Raw genomic sequence first — 15303 nt, forward strand, 5'->3', positions numbered from 1 at the left:
TGGTGGTAGATGGAGTGGTCTCCGCAGCTGCCGACTGCTCCCTCGGCAGGGTGGGGCCAGGCAACCTAGCACAGAGCTGTCCTCTGTCACTGTCCTGCCACTCCCTGCCCTGCCAGCAGCACTGCAGGTGGTGCTCAGTGTCGTGGGTCTCTGCATCGCTAGCACACAACTCACACCTTGGCCAACTGCACGCCTACCCTTCTGTGCGGTGAAATCACACCGACGTAGGAATTGAGAGTTTGGGCCCCTCGGTGCATGTCAGCAACAAATTCACTCTTTTTCATTTCCCTGTCATCAGAGCTGAGCTATGTCAGTTCATGTTCTCTAAGAGCAGTTTGAATTCAATTTAGCTAGCGGTTAAGTTAATTTGTTGGAGTGCATTGGAAGCCGGTAGGAATGTTTGTTCAAAGGGTTAACTTAACCTTCCCCAAGGTTGTAACGAACACTGGAAGATCAAAAGCTCTTCCAAACTCTCAGAGTTAAAAAAAAAAAAAAAAGCTTGCTTTTACAGTTTTAAGTCAATGTCTTCCCTCTGGAAAGGAAGTCTGTTTAAAGTACTTAAACTCTTAAACTCATGGTACAAACGATTCATTTTGTCTCTAATCATAAACATAATTTGTCTGGTGTTTCAGTTCTTTAGATTTATGCAGTAGCCATGTTTGTCAAAGTATTTGGCACCGGTGACATCATCTTTGTTGAAATGCCGGACAGCGTGATGAGTCCCAGATGTTAACACACACCAAAAGCAGAGAAAGAATAAAATCCAAAGATAACTATAACAGCTATGGAGGTAAAGAAAGGTGATTTTATTTTCTACTAGTATTCAAAAATAATTATTTGTATTTTTTGAGGTTTGTTTTGCATAAATGATCACTCAGGGACTATGCTGAAAACTCTGCATATGCAGTATAAGGGGGGACTGAGATGTGAAGTTGGATGAATGCTGAATAAAGGGTAATTTGACTTCATGATTGCACTGTTTCCTTTTTTGTTTATTTTTTTTCCTTATCTTTTACATTTTGCATGTGTAGATTATAATATGTGCAGAATATGTGTGCTGAGAATGAAATATGCCTCTTACTGAACTGCCAGGATATAACGTGTCTTTTGAATAATGGTCATGCATGGTTATGTCAGCACATCATGTTTTCTAATGTACTGTAACATGACATGCCCACGTAACCAAGAGTAGCATCATTTCCTAATGACATGTCATTTCTGTGAAATGTAAAAAGGATATGACTTGCTGAGAAATAGGCTAGGAAATTTGATTTTGTTTTAAAATAAAATCACTCTGTGCACAGTTTTTCTATTCCCAAAAGTAGTTTTCATGAAAGTATGTTTAGTATGTGCTTTGACGGGAAAAAATCATAAAGGTACCTAGGCATGGTTTCATATTAACTGCATATCTACCCAAGTGTTTAATGTTGCATACATATCATAAAGTAAACATTAACAAATAATATATCTGTCTCAAGTATCCTCAGCACTGCATTACGCTGACCTGACTAATATTTTCAAGGAGAATCAGGCAGAGGTATTTTCTTATTCTCATACCAACAATAAATACTGTTTTTTGAGCATTTAGCTTTCTGGATAGTGTTCAGTGTCATAGAGAATTCCCATATCCACAGTTAAAAATTTAGCTTGGAAAATTAGTACCTAGTTGTCAAATTTGTTTTCTCAATTTACTTCAGTAGTTCTCCAGGTCTCATAGGCTTAAGACAAATTGTGTTAATCCACAGGGAGAAAAAGAAAATTTAGACCTTTCATACTGGAGGATTGTATCCTGTAAACATGAATAGTCAGTTGACTGTATATAACACACATCACTGCCTTCTCTACAAAGGCTTCACATCAGAAAAAAATATATATAAAAAATGTATCAAAATATACAATGTTGTTTCAGCTCTTCTTAGGAGATCATTCTTCATTTGTTTAATTGGGGTGAAAATTTTGAAAGTACTTGGCATATTTAAGGGAAAAAATTAAGCTACTGTTATATATGCAAAAGTTCCAAAGAGTTTTTGGAAAATATTCCTAGGTCTGTAAATATGAGCATGTTTTTAAGTGAGAAAAAGAAAATCAACTTAGACAATTCTCTCTGTTTATAGGACTGTGCTTAGTTTACATTCTCATGTTGATAGGTGAAGAATGTTGGTTTTTGGTCAAGGGCTCCTAAAGTTGTTGAACCTTACAGCTAAGATTTTCAGCTACTCTTAACTTACAAAACCAATATATCTACAAGATTTTGCTAGCTCTCATTTTCAAAAGCACTTATGTTGTTTAGGGGTCTAATTCAGAGTTCTGAAAGCAGCTTGGATACTAAGTAGATTAGATCTCACTGACCATCAAAGGGACATCTAAGCATTTATGGTCAGACACTGAATGTTAGAAGAACCTAGTGGGATTTTTTTTTATAGTACTTCGGCATCTCAGTCTCTTTGAAATCACTCTAAACATTTTCGTTCAATTTAAATAATGGGGCATGGATTTCTAAATCATATGTGTACTTACGAAAATATTACCCGTAATTTATTTATACCTTGTGACTACCCCAGGAAAAAAGTGTGTTGTGGATGCAGTCCTTCAGTGGAAAATGTTCTATGAATCTGGGGACAAATCCTGGTTTTTGTCACTAATGTGTCATTTTAGTCATTATTTGCTGAGATGTATCATTAGAAATCTGGGTCATGTAGGCTGTGCTTAAATTACATATCAGATGACCCAAATGTTTAAGGCAAGCTGGTGTAATTCAGCATCACTTTAAGCAATGTATGCCACTGAAGATCAACTCCCTCAAAGTCCTGCATCTTTCTGAGTGGAATTACTTCACCTTCTCAAGTCTTTTCTTACATCTTCTCATATTAGTCAGGACCCCCTACCTTCCCGTCGCTGGCTTATCTGACTGGCTGGTGGTACTGATGCAATTACTGTCTCCGTATACAGTCTTTTATTAGTTTTAGAAACATAAAAAATTCACCTGAAACACAAACATTACCTGTTATAGACTGTATGTGGAAATACTGAAGGAGAAAATTGTATGAAAAAAACCAGAACTTTGCAAAGGTGAGCAAGATGTACCTGTTTGTTACGTAAAGTTAGGATAATACAGTATCTTGTCATGTAATAAAATGTCACAGAATGTGATATATTTTTGTATAATTTAGTGTCAGCGTTATTTGCTGAACAACTAATACAATTGCAAACAGAATAGTTAGCTTTGCCAGTTGTGATTTTTATTATTATTTTTTTAATTTTTCCATCCACTGGCATTCAATTTTCTTACCATTCTTATGGCCAGAAAACTGTTGTGGTGCAAACTAAAAAATACGTAGTACTGTAATTAAAAGTCGTGTTCAGAGCTATCGATCACACATCTAACAATTTATCTCAGGGACGTTATACTTGTACCAAAACCATGCTATCAGACTCTCCTCTAGCACAGCTTTAATGTAGTGGCTTTTCATTGGTTCTATTCAAAATACACAGAAAAACATGTGCCAGAAGCCTTGCATGTGATGGGGAGCGCAGACTTTGCAGCTGTCTGTGTAATTCTTAGAAAGGTGAAAAAGTGATGACTTGTGCTCTATACAACCCAAGTCTTTTTTTTTTTTTTTTTTTTTTTGGTGTACGGTCACCTTATATTTGTGGATCTTGGAAAATTGTCATGAATATTTATGATAGTATCAAAAAATCAAGCAGCTGCAAATTGTTTACATTTTTGAGAATATGAAACCAGCTTCTACTGTAAAACAAATACGTCTGTTTAGAATTCTAAATCTGTTAGAATTGGATGAAAACTGAAAGCTCTTTGGTTCTGCTTTATCTCTATGTACCTGATAGTTGGAAAATTGTCAGTATCACAATTTTTAAAACACTGTTGTCAACTGTATAGCTAAAAGGTAAAGGCTGAACAAATTAATCATTCTAAAGTTTGCACACAAAATACTTGAATCAATTAATTTGAAATAAATGCCATAAAGCTTTGTAAAGTTTCCAAGTTAGAGAATTGCAGTCCACCTAAAATTTTATCAGTTTATGCTTTTTCCCTGCCTTTAGAAAAACAAATTCAGAACAAACAGCTCAGATGAGCATATTTGAAAAAGTGCACATTAAAAATGTGCACAATATTGGCTTCAAATATTTGTTGGATTTTTCTACTGCAGATTCATAACTTACAATCTGCCACTGATTTAATAGCTAGCTTGAAAAATATATCAAGAGAAATAGCACTATCTTTGCTTAGGCAGAAGTAATCAATTCTAAATTTTGGCACTGCTGGTAAGTTGGTATTTAGATCGCATTTATAGTATAAAAACATAGGTTTGTTCAAACTGGAGGAATAATAGGTGTACTTTAGATGAGGCACACTATTTGACTAAAATGAATATCTTGCATGAAAGGGAAAGCTGTTTGTCTGTTAGGACGATAATTTTCAAACTTTTCCTTGCCAACTACTGCCATCAGCAACAGTAGTGACAGCAGTCTCAGCCTGGAGCGCTACATGGGGTCACAAGCCACCATTGCAGACACTTGCGTATGACTTGTGGTATGTGGATTGCAACTTGGGAATGCCTGTGTTGGAGCTCTTAATCCATTTAAATACAACTGTGCTAATAAATAAAGGATCTGATTTAGAGACTGCAGTTTCATTTTACCTCTCTTTAGGTTTTGTATTTTCTGTATTTGGTTTCTCCAGTTCTTCCTACCAGTTAACTGCTACTTGTGTTGTTCCTCACTATTTCATTGAAATACTTTCGACTCATGAAGCATGTGGAATTTCAGGGTATCCCTGTGTCATGTTTTACAGATAATTCAAAGACCTTGATAGTCAGAGGTGCCCCTCCACTTTGCAAGAGGATCTCTGTCAACTGCCATATAGTTTACTCTGCTCAGTAAACTGAACAATAATCTCCCTTTGTGTTTTTCCCTTCCTTTCCCTGTTCTCCTTTTTTCTTTCATTTTTTCCTTTTCTTCTACTGCCCATTGTAACATGCTGTCACAGACTATGCAGAGCAGCATTACATTACAATTCAGTAAAGCTCCTACAACCAGCATGCAAGACTTCATCAGAAGGCAAAATGCTACTCTGAGAGGATAATAACTGAGATATTCTTTTAATAAGGACCGTTTTTAAATGTTAAGGATGACTTGTTTTAATTGAAGGAGAGGAAAGGAACTCCTACCAAGAGTCAAAGAGATCCCCCAGAGCTCTCCGAAGTCTTCAAATTGTCTTGTATAGAAAAGTCTGAGAATCAGAAATGAACAGAGGTTATGAACGATGTCCGACCATCTCAAACTATACATTTCATTTGACGATGTTATTCTCTTCTACAGTTGAAAATCTGGCCTTAGTTTAAATAAGATATGTGACCATCCTAGTAACTGCAGGCAAATCATGAGAGACTCATTTTATGGACCCAACTTTTGCTGGGTTTGTGTAACAGGGATGCAGAACAATTACCATTCAAACCATTCTTTTCAATCTACTGTACAATATCCACCTGTTCTGTCAGACAGCAGGAATGTATGCCACAAATACAGACTACTGCCGTGACAGCAGCAGGTGTATGGCAGCAACAACTAATCAAATCAGCTGAATCGGATGTGTGAATCACATTGCACTTCTGTGCAATGAAAACGAGCAGAAAGGGAAGAGCTAAATGGTTGTAAATTTTTTTGTTGTTTCATTTTTTAAGAACTTGCTTTAAATTATAGACAATACAATGGTTAAGTACAAGGAAAAAGTAATGAGGAATTCAAAGAAAAATAACATTTCATCCTTACTGCAAAGGACAGGCAGAGAGAGATAGGTACAGGAGCCACCCATTGTAATCACTTTGAAAAAGCAAAGCATGGGTTTTGATTTTCCTAAAGAAGCAAATGCAAAAGAACTCTTGTCTGTACCATATGACTCATGATGCTTCTTTACTAGGCTTAAAGAGATTTGAACTTGAGTAATAGCACCATTAGAGCTCTTTACCAGGAGCCAATTCCTGTGGTTTCACTGGGTCCAGCTGCTGATGACTCACAGAGGAAGTGGCGGAGATTAGGTGCACAGGGAAGAAATCAGAACAGCTCAGAAATAAAGCAAATCAACCAAGCATTACCTTTTGTGCATGACAGAACAATGGCTTAACAACTAAGGTTCAAAATGATCTGTCTTATTCCCCTCATTTGTGCTATTCCTGTTGGAAAGACCACCAGGAAACATGCAAACCACTGTGGAATACACACTGTAATCCATGGAACATCTCAATTAATATTCCCTCTTGACTACAGCTAGAACAATACATAGCATCAAGCAGTTTAATCTCCGGCAATAATGCCTTTTGTAAGATCAAGAGGTCTTTCCCTTGAGTTAAGTTTTAAGCAAGGATTTTGAAAATTAGTTTGGTATTATTCTGCATAATGTATAGTGGTGGCTCCAGGTTCCATAAATAATAGCTAGGTAAAATGTATAGAAAAAGGCTGCTTATCATTAGTATGTTGCCACTAGTAATTTCTCCTTTTGCAAATTGACATTGGGCTCCCTTTAGAAGAGAGTTAATCCTCCAACAGTCTTTGTTATAAACTAATGTATCTGAGATTGTATACAATTTAAAACACCGCCTCTCGTATTTGCGCTACAAAGAAAATGTGTCCCCAGCAGCAAAATGTTAAAATAGCAAATTTTAACATTTTAACATAAAAAGGGAAGATGGAGGGGAAGACATTCTGGATCTTGTTTAAATTACTAATGTACAGTAGTAGTGCTGCTGTTGTCTCATCTCACTACAGTCTCAGACACAGAGCTCAGGGGATGTTTGCTTCTAGGAAACTACAAATAGTTTAGTCTCAACTCCCTGGGGAGGAGTCCTATCCGAGTTGCTATAGATTAATAAAGTAAGTTATTGCAAAAACATAGGACTGTTTTGACTAAATTAGATTATTTCTTTAAAGAATATATGAAAAGGATGATGTTCTAAGTGCATCCTAGGAAAAAAATATCACAGATTTTTGCCAGTCAGCAATTTATCCTTTTTAAAATGGAACTGAAATAGAATTTAATGTATGTTCTACTTTCTATTTCTCATAAGAATTTCAGAGGTAAGATCAGCTGGTGATTATACACAGAGATGCATTTTATAAACATTTGCTTTAGTGATTAATGTAAAATGATTCACAACCCTCTCTTTAGAATATTAAGTAATGCACTTTATCTCATATGTTTACCATCAGCGGCATTTTGAACTGCACAAGGTGACTGTGTGACACTGGTACATGGTCCCTGCAACACAGACTGAGTTTCCAAAAGGCCTGCATTACCATCAGCTTCAGTTGTGCTTCAGTTTGAGCAATAAACACTTCAAAAAATATTTCCAATGAGAAAGGTGCTTCTGCTGGTATTTTCCTATATGGCAAATCAAGGATGAATTCATTTCATGGTGCCTTTACTCCCCAAATTCCATGACTCTATTGTCTGCATTAAGCAATAAAAAAGCAATAAAGGTTGTGTTTAAGACAGGAGTGCACTGAATGTTTGGGATACAGCTGGTGAGTGGCTCAGGTGTGGTGTGGCTGTCAACAACACGGGTAGTTTGGATAAGCATAGGGTACTTCCACGGCCGTCCTCAGTAGGGAGCTGGGGTGCCATGAGCTTTGGGGAGAGCTGCACCAGCTCTCTTGAAAGGCATCAAATTCCTCCTCCCTGCGCGCAGCCACATGGCCTTCACGCACTCAGAAGCACATGGGCAGAGCAGGTCAGTTTGTTTACTTTGCTCTGTTAAAAGTCAGTTATTTTATGTTTAAATATTTCCATTCATCTCATCTACGTAGATTCTTTGGCATATATGTGAAGATGAAAGGGATGGAAACGTTAGTCCTAGCAGTGCCATAAATAAGGATTCTGCAGGGAAAAAAAAAAAGTAAAATGAAGTTAATGTACATTAGAAATTGTTTATTTGATACTGTTTTACTATCCCTTTAAGGTATGCTAATGTGAACTGGCTGTCAATACAACATCACTTAGTTGGTTTTCATCTGGACCTTAGAGCACAACAAAATTATTAGTACATAAATCTCTACTAATTTAGTCTAGATTATGATTCTTTCGTCAATGTGCACATATAAATTATACCATTAATCATAATGATTTCTTTCAGTATTCATGTGGATGTAATATGTAATTTCATGGGAATCCCACTGTAATTTAGCATGAATTAATGTCCACTTATTGGAAAGCACTACCTACATTGATATTTCTAGGGGAAAAAAACAACAACCGTGATGCATCTTAAACTACAGTCTAAATGGCCAGGGTGCTGGTAAACAACCACCAAAGGAACGTCACTGCAAGTAAAAGAAAGTTATCTTGAAGGCAGTTTGTTTCAAAGCTCATTAGGCCAGATGGCAGCCTGTCGTCTAGGAGTACGGAAAGCACATGCGAGGCAACAAGGGGACTTCTCCCTGCCCTGGGGAAGCATGGTGTCAATAAGTAGAGTGAGGGGAGAGGAGAAGCAGAGGTGCATTGCTAGATGCTCGAGAAAGCAGTGCAAAGCCATCTGCTACACCTTTTTGACAGAGCAATAACTGCTAGATCAGTTTTAATGGACAACACCTTCTAATTGGCCTCAACAATACATTTCATCGAGAGAAACGACAGTATTCATCCACATTTCTCTAGACTCTATTTTAGCAACGGATTGTATGTTCGGAGGTGGTCAGCCCATAGATTGAGCAGGTCGAGAACCCACAGATGGGCTACCTTGGCCTCAGTTTCCCCCACCTAAGAAATGCAGCTACCACCTTGAGAAGTACTGTGCCCTTTGTGGAGGTGAAGTAGGATAAGTAGGATACCACTTAATCTAGCTATCAAATATATAAATGGAACTAACATATATACATATGCATGCTTCATAAGTGAGACAGTGAGGGGGAAAAAAAGGAACTTCTGACTATAACGGAAGATTCATTAGGAAAAATGAACTAATCAGTGCTCTCCAAGGAGAAATTCATTCTGTTTAGGAGGCCGTACCCTTTGCTGCTGCACATACTTAATATAATTTATATTATTATTTAAATCACTGCATAAATTTTAGATACTTTTAAAAATCAAGTTAATGGACCATACTTTACTGCTTAGCATCATTTATATCAAGAATTAGTGGCTGTGTAGATAAAATATGTGAATACAGAGGAGAAAACACAAACAAGCAAATATCATAAAACTCTTGTGTAACATGGGTTTAAAATAAAACAACAGAAACAAGCCCTTGCAAAAGTTCAGTGTTGTGTGGTACAGACTTTCCTTTAAGCTGTGTGCACCCCTGTCTTTTAATATAAGATGTTCTTAAAACCACTTGCTACCACACATGGGGCCTGTCCTTGCACCAGCCTTCCATGGCAGAATATTTATTCCACCAGGAAATTTTTCCCTCTCCTTGCTTTGGATACAAAGGCAGGCAAGAATACAGCACAGCTTTCCCATAGGTTTAAGAGGAAGTAAAGAAGGCAAATTAAGAAATTCTTGGGGAAAGCAGAGGCACCTCTAAAGACTGCTTAGGAGCTGAAGAAAGGGGCTGAGGCACTTTTAACAGACACAGCCTAGAAACAAAGAGAGAAGGAAGTAGAGAAAGATAATAAGAACCTGAAAGAGTGAAAGGATTCTGGCAGCTGAGATAAATCCAGGGCCTTCTGCTGTGGGCTCATTAAAAGGCAGAATATATTCCCTAAAAATGTCTTACCTGTACCAGGCAATAAAACAGCTGTGCATCATTGCTGCATCATTGCCTCCTTCAGGTTAGCTGTGCTGTATTTCATTCCTCTGTATGATCGCAGCCGAGAAATTTTGACAGGAAGCCCGGTTTCTGAAGATTTGACACACAGTCTTTCACAGCCCAAGATTCCTGTCAATGTCACGCTGAAACTTCAGTCACTGAAGGGAGTGTGGTGCAGAGATGGGACAGCAAGCAGTCACAGCAGCCACAGGGGAGATGAGCACGAGCTAAGCGACAGGCAGTGTCCAGGGCCAGGGTTAGCACTTGTGCCTTATTTAACCACACTTCTCTGACTTATTTTATGATAACCCTGAGAAAGCACAGGTTCAAATCTTCGAAAAACAGAAATTTAGGTAAAGTGTGATATATCTCTTGGAATAAATTATGGAAAAAATGGCATAGAAGAGAGTCCAGGAGGTGTGAAGGTCCTAGGAGGGGGAAAGGCCGAAGCAGGGATGGTGCCCCTGGTTTTGCTGGAGAAAGGGTCATGGGTCCCAACACTGAGGAGTCAGCCTCTGTGGAGAAGAGGGCAAGGTTTCTTCAGATTTATGCACTGCTTACTTATTGCTTGATTGTATGCAATTTCATGAAGTGTGGTCTTCAGTGAGAAAAACAGTTTGGAGCTGAGAATGTTTTGCTTTGGCATCTCGTGACTCAGGCCTAAACTCATCTGTCTTTCATATTCCCTCATTTGCAGTCTGTTTTCTTTCTGCCTGACTTGTAAACTTTCTGCTCAGTAAAAGAAGTTGTGAGTTATTTTCCTCTATCAAATGAAGCTCCAGGCATGGATCCTTTGCTGCTGCCACAATGCAAAGAAGGATTAAAAAGTAAGCTTTTATAAGCAGAGGCAAACTTAGGCCTCTGGCATTTTACAGTAAGGCCAGACTAAGTAGCTGCAGTGAAAGTCGAATTTAAACAGAGGGAGAAAAATTCATAGGCCACGTATCACCACCTTCTCTTTGCACTTGCCAAATTTATGTTCTGCCAAGGCAAGAAAAACTATTTTAACTGAGTACTGCCCAAATGATTTGCTCTCGCCTTTTTTTTTTTTCCCCTTTGGTAAATGGAAATCATGTTTTATAAGGCTCTGTTTTACCTTGCAGTTTGTAACTCACAAAGTCACTTCATTCTTGAATGCGATGTTGGATAAAATTGTTTTCCTTTAAAAAAAAAAAAATATTTTGGTCTGCTAATTTCAGGTAACAGTAATTACCAATTACTGTGCCTATATTATTAGTTGCTGCCCAAATGAGTGCCTGCATTGTTAGGTCACCTGGCATTTTTGTATAATCACTTTTATTACCTATACATAAATAATTTTCATTCCTGATGAATGCACAAACTGCTGCCTGCCATGCTGTCTATGCATTGTGTGTGTATTACGTGGGTTCTGAAGCTAAGTGGGTAGATTGCTCACAGCAATGCATTTCATCCATGTCCTTTGGATTCAGATGCATCGTGCACCGCCAGCTGTCCAAGAGCACCTCCATTACCCAGCGTTGTGGTAGAGCAAATAGCATTCTGGCCTCAGTCTTCAAGCAGTATATTAGTGACAGCAGTAGGCAGACAACTTTTGTCTCCAGGGAATATTAGAAATCTAGAGCTAGAAATAGATGGATTAACTGAAATGCAAGCCAACCTCCGATCTACATTATTGCCTCTCTTCTTTATCTCACAAGGGAAGCAGAGATAAAGAGTGATAGACACTGATAATGATGGAAGTCCGTGATAATACACCGAAGTGATAAACTTCTTTGTGGCCCTCATTGTGCCCAGTTGTCTTCAGCTGGTTATAAGCTCTAGCCTCAAGCTATTTACACCACGATCAGGCTAGTAATTAGCAAAATGTTTAATATAATATAGAAGCAATTAGGAGGTGATAACATGCAATTAAGATGTGTTTTCAGATTAAAGATTTTATAGTGCTCTCTTTCTTGAAAAGATAAAGTGCCTATCTCCAAATGTCAAACTGCAGTGATTTAATCTGAGTTATTTTCAATTAATATGCATGTATTCTTGGGATGTGTTCACCGTTGTTATTGACATTGATAAATTAAGCTCATCCCAGCAGAATTTATCCTTGAGTCGCTCTATATTTCCTGAATGTCAGTTCTTTATTCTTATTTTTTTTTTTATGCCTACAAGCTGTGCACGATCTAACTCTTAAGTCCCTTGATTTATCCCTGGGATTACAGTAATGTGTCAGTCTGAGTGGAACAATAATCTGAAAGGGCATTGTTATAAATAGTGTGTTAGAATATAATTGTTTGTCATGTCGTTTCTCCCCTTTAAATCCCTCTGAGTCCTGTTTAAGTAATTTAGACAGCTAGAATGACAAGAGTCTTGAGACTTCTCTTATAGAGTTGTCCAACCAGTCTTCAGCCTACCCTGTCTTTTGAGACTGTCTCATCTGCAAAGTAGGAAGTGCAAAGAACAGATGAGTTCCAACTATACTGTGGATTTGTTACGAGATTTGCTCAGGCCATTTATAGAACAGTGTAAATGCTACTGATACTAATTTTGCCCTGGCTAGTCAATAGAAGTGCTTAGACAATAGATGTTAGGGTGTTTCCTATCATCATTACAGAGTTTAGAATCCCAAAGCATTGCAGTTCATATACTGCAGTTCAGTGTCTGAAGGAGATAATTTTTTTGAGATTTTATTTTTTTGATAAATTTTCTAATCATAGAGAAAAAAATATCTGAGACAGGAAAGACAGGCAACTCTTTTTATGGGGCCAGTATTTTAGCAAAAGAGGTGAACAGCTGCCAAGAAAAGAATGCTAGAAATCAGGGTGTCCTATTAGATCATCCAGTCCAGGTTCTGGATTTTGTAGGATTTTTCCTCATGACACATTTTTCTGGTCTTTGGTCTGGTCTTTCAGGTTTTTTTTTAAACTCTTCCAAGCAATGAGGCATCCAGACATCGGTGGATTTGTATATAGCACGTAGCAGAAGGTTTTCCTGAATTTAACCATACTTTCCTTTCCTACTAAGTATTTTCCTCATAAAGCTAGTGCTAACACTTTCCAAATATTTGTATTTGTCTGTTCTCTTGCTCTTTCTCCTACCCATTTAGAGTGGCTGTTTGGTGATATTTTGTTCATATATGATTGCAAAATGCAAATTAGCTGACAGCCATTGCTAAGCAAGACAGGTTGTATTTGGTTTTGTGTCAGCCAACTATGATTAAACTTTGTGGAAACAATGGATTTAGTAAAGTAAGATGCTGTAACTCTTCACAGCTTATGCTGACTGGCCAGTGGCTGTTATCATTTATTCAGATAACCCAGTTCTTTACAGGACTGCTTGAACACAATGAAACATTGCCACTTGACAGTCCTTGCGTCAATGTTGATCGAGCCATGCATATTTGATTCTTGCCTATAAATAAATACCAACCTCTCAGGTAAGTCACTTGCATCTTAGAATGAAATGCTGTTCTTCAGTGTTATCTGCAAATACCTCGCTGTCCTGTCCTTCAGCTTTGCTTCACAGACCATTTTAAAGACAAGCAAAGAACTAACAACATGATTAAAGGAAGCTGCCAAAAGCTGTAGAACTGTCAGCTGCCATCACTGCTCATTATATGGATGAAGTTGTTGGCTTTTACGTTTATAAATTTGAGATTGATTTGAGAAAGACTATCTGAAGATTTGAAGGCTTTCTTTTGCTAAAAAGAAAACTTATTAAGAACCTCTGCTGAAACTTATTGGTGAGGAAGTAGATATCTCACTGTCACTGCTCCAACAAGAAATCCCACTCTAGGAGTATGATTAGTTTTACTCAGATAATTCAACCCATCAATACTGAGGACCGATGGAAAGCAGTGACAATGTAGGTGGCAACTCACAATAGCCTGGTTTGTTCTGGATTGGTACCATAAGTATGACTAGTAATGTTCTGTCTGTTGAGAAAGTTTTGAACCAGAAAGAATGATTACGTTTTGTTCTTCTGGCTGGTGAGGGAACTCTGTGAGAGTAGCTTTGCTCAGTGAGCCATGGCGCAGGACTTGCAGGGTGCAGCACTCAGAAGTGGTGGCAGTGCTCTCACTGCTCTCAGTGGCTAGAAGGTGTTGTCTGCTGCGTGGGGAGCAGGTGAGGATGGATAACCCAGCTGGATGCAGCCAGGGTGCTTCAGCCAGCTGGAATGGGTCAGCTGGAATCCAGCATGTGAGGTTTTGGGTGGCATCCCTTGTATATTGGGAAAGTGATGTGAATGATTACAAAGCTCACCCTATCTTTCCTCCTGAAGCTCAGAAAAGCCTCAGATTGTCTGTGTTTCCCTTCCCAAGTAATGCAGTAGCCCAGAGTTGTTAACAGAGATAGTAACTAACATTGGAAGCATACAGGAGAGGAATAAAAAAAGCTTTATGTTGATAATATAAAACTAAAGCATAAACAAATATACCAGTAACACATACGTATTAATGCCACTGGGATATTAACCAGAACAAGTATTGCTGTGCTGGATTTGCTTCTAGCTACAATTGTAAGACCATTTGTACAGTATACTTTTGTTTAATATTTTTCTTTACAGGCATTCCATCAATGTCATATATAGAGCTTACTGAATTATGCCGCTCACATATTTAACAACAAATAATCCTTCCAGGAACTATTATGGGTTAAAGTGTGATTATAGTAAGGATATCCAATAGCTACTTTAACTTACACACATATTCATTTTGCAAAGCTGTAGACAGTTATACTGTAGCCTAGATATGTATCAGTTTTAGTTGTGTTTCTAATAACTTCTTTTACTTTTGATTAAAAATCATGCGCGTTACAAAATTATCTCAAATGCTGTATGTGATTATTATCCCCTCACAGCTGAGAAATGTGACATATAAAATAATGTTACAAAATGTGCCAAAATGAGTTTCACTTGCTGCTTCTCTAGATTAATTATTACCTTAGTGAAATCAGAATTAGGCCTGCTACTTCATGCAAAGGGTCTTTCCTGTATGACACAGCAGGAAAATTAAAATTTTTCACTTGATCAAGTGTCAGCTGGTAAAAGAAAAGGTAGTGTTCTTTTTTGCTTGTGTTTGTTTCTCTGTTTGTGTAATGCACATTTAAGAAAAGAGGAAAACAGATTTTTGCAGAGCTACCTTTGAACCTTAGAGTTGCTTTACAACACTTACTACATTACTAACAAGCCACAGGTGTACACTACAGGAGCGGGTGAAAATGTAATTGAGGGGTATGATGACAGTTAATTGTCCATAATGTATTTATCCCAAGATGCACTTACGCATCTGTTATATATTTAGGTATTTGTTACTAGTAGCTTCGGTGATACTTAAGCAGAGGGGCATCTATATCTAAAAGACAATAAAAAAGGAAAATGCTATCAAGGGGCCCTAAAGTGGCAAGACAAAGAAAGTTCGTCTCTTTTTCACTGTCTCTGAAATGAATAGGCCTATTTATTTCAATAGGATTTTTTTTTCCACATATGCCGTATTACGGTTTGAGTACAAAACACTTGACTCCTATTTCTGGGTGTACTACAGAACTGAATTACATGATTACCTGCAAGC

General features: G+C 37.8%; 1 long non-coding RNA gene across 2 annotated transcripts in view; it reads left to right on the forward strand.

The window, feature by feature from the left end:
• The window catches only part of LOC106036272 (uncharacterized), a 251628-nt gene that overhangs the window by 151073 nt on the left and 85252 nt on the right, over positions 1 to 15303 (forward strand). The window contains exon 6 of one of the 2 annotated variants that reach the window (XR_010833491.1): positions 633 to 790. The exons of the other annotated variant lie outside the window; for it this stretch is intronic. This is a non-coding gene — a long non-coding RNA (uncharacterized lncRNA). The remainder of the gene's footprint in view (positions 1 to 632; positions 791 to 15303) is intronic. 2 annotated transcript variants of the gene reach the window in all.

This window comes from Anser cygnoides, chromosome 9 (assembly GCF_040182565.1).
Source record: "Anser cygnoides isolate HZ-2024a breed goose chromosome 9, Taihu_goose_T2T_genome, whole genome shotgun sequence".
Lineage (NCBI taxonomy): Eukaryota > Metazoa > Chordata > Aves > Anseriformes > Anatidae > Anser > Anser cygnoides.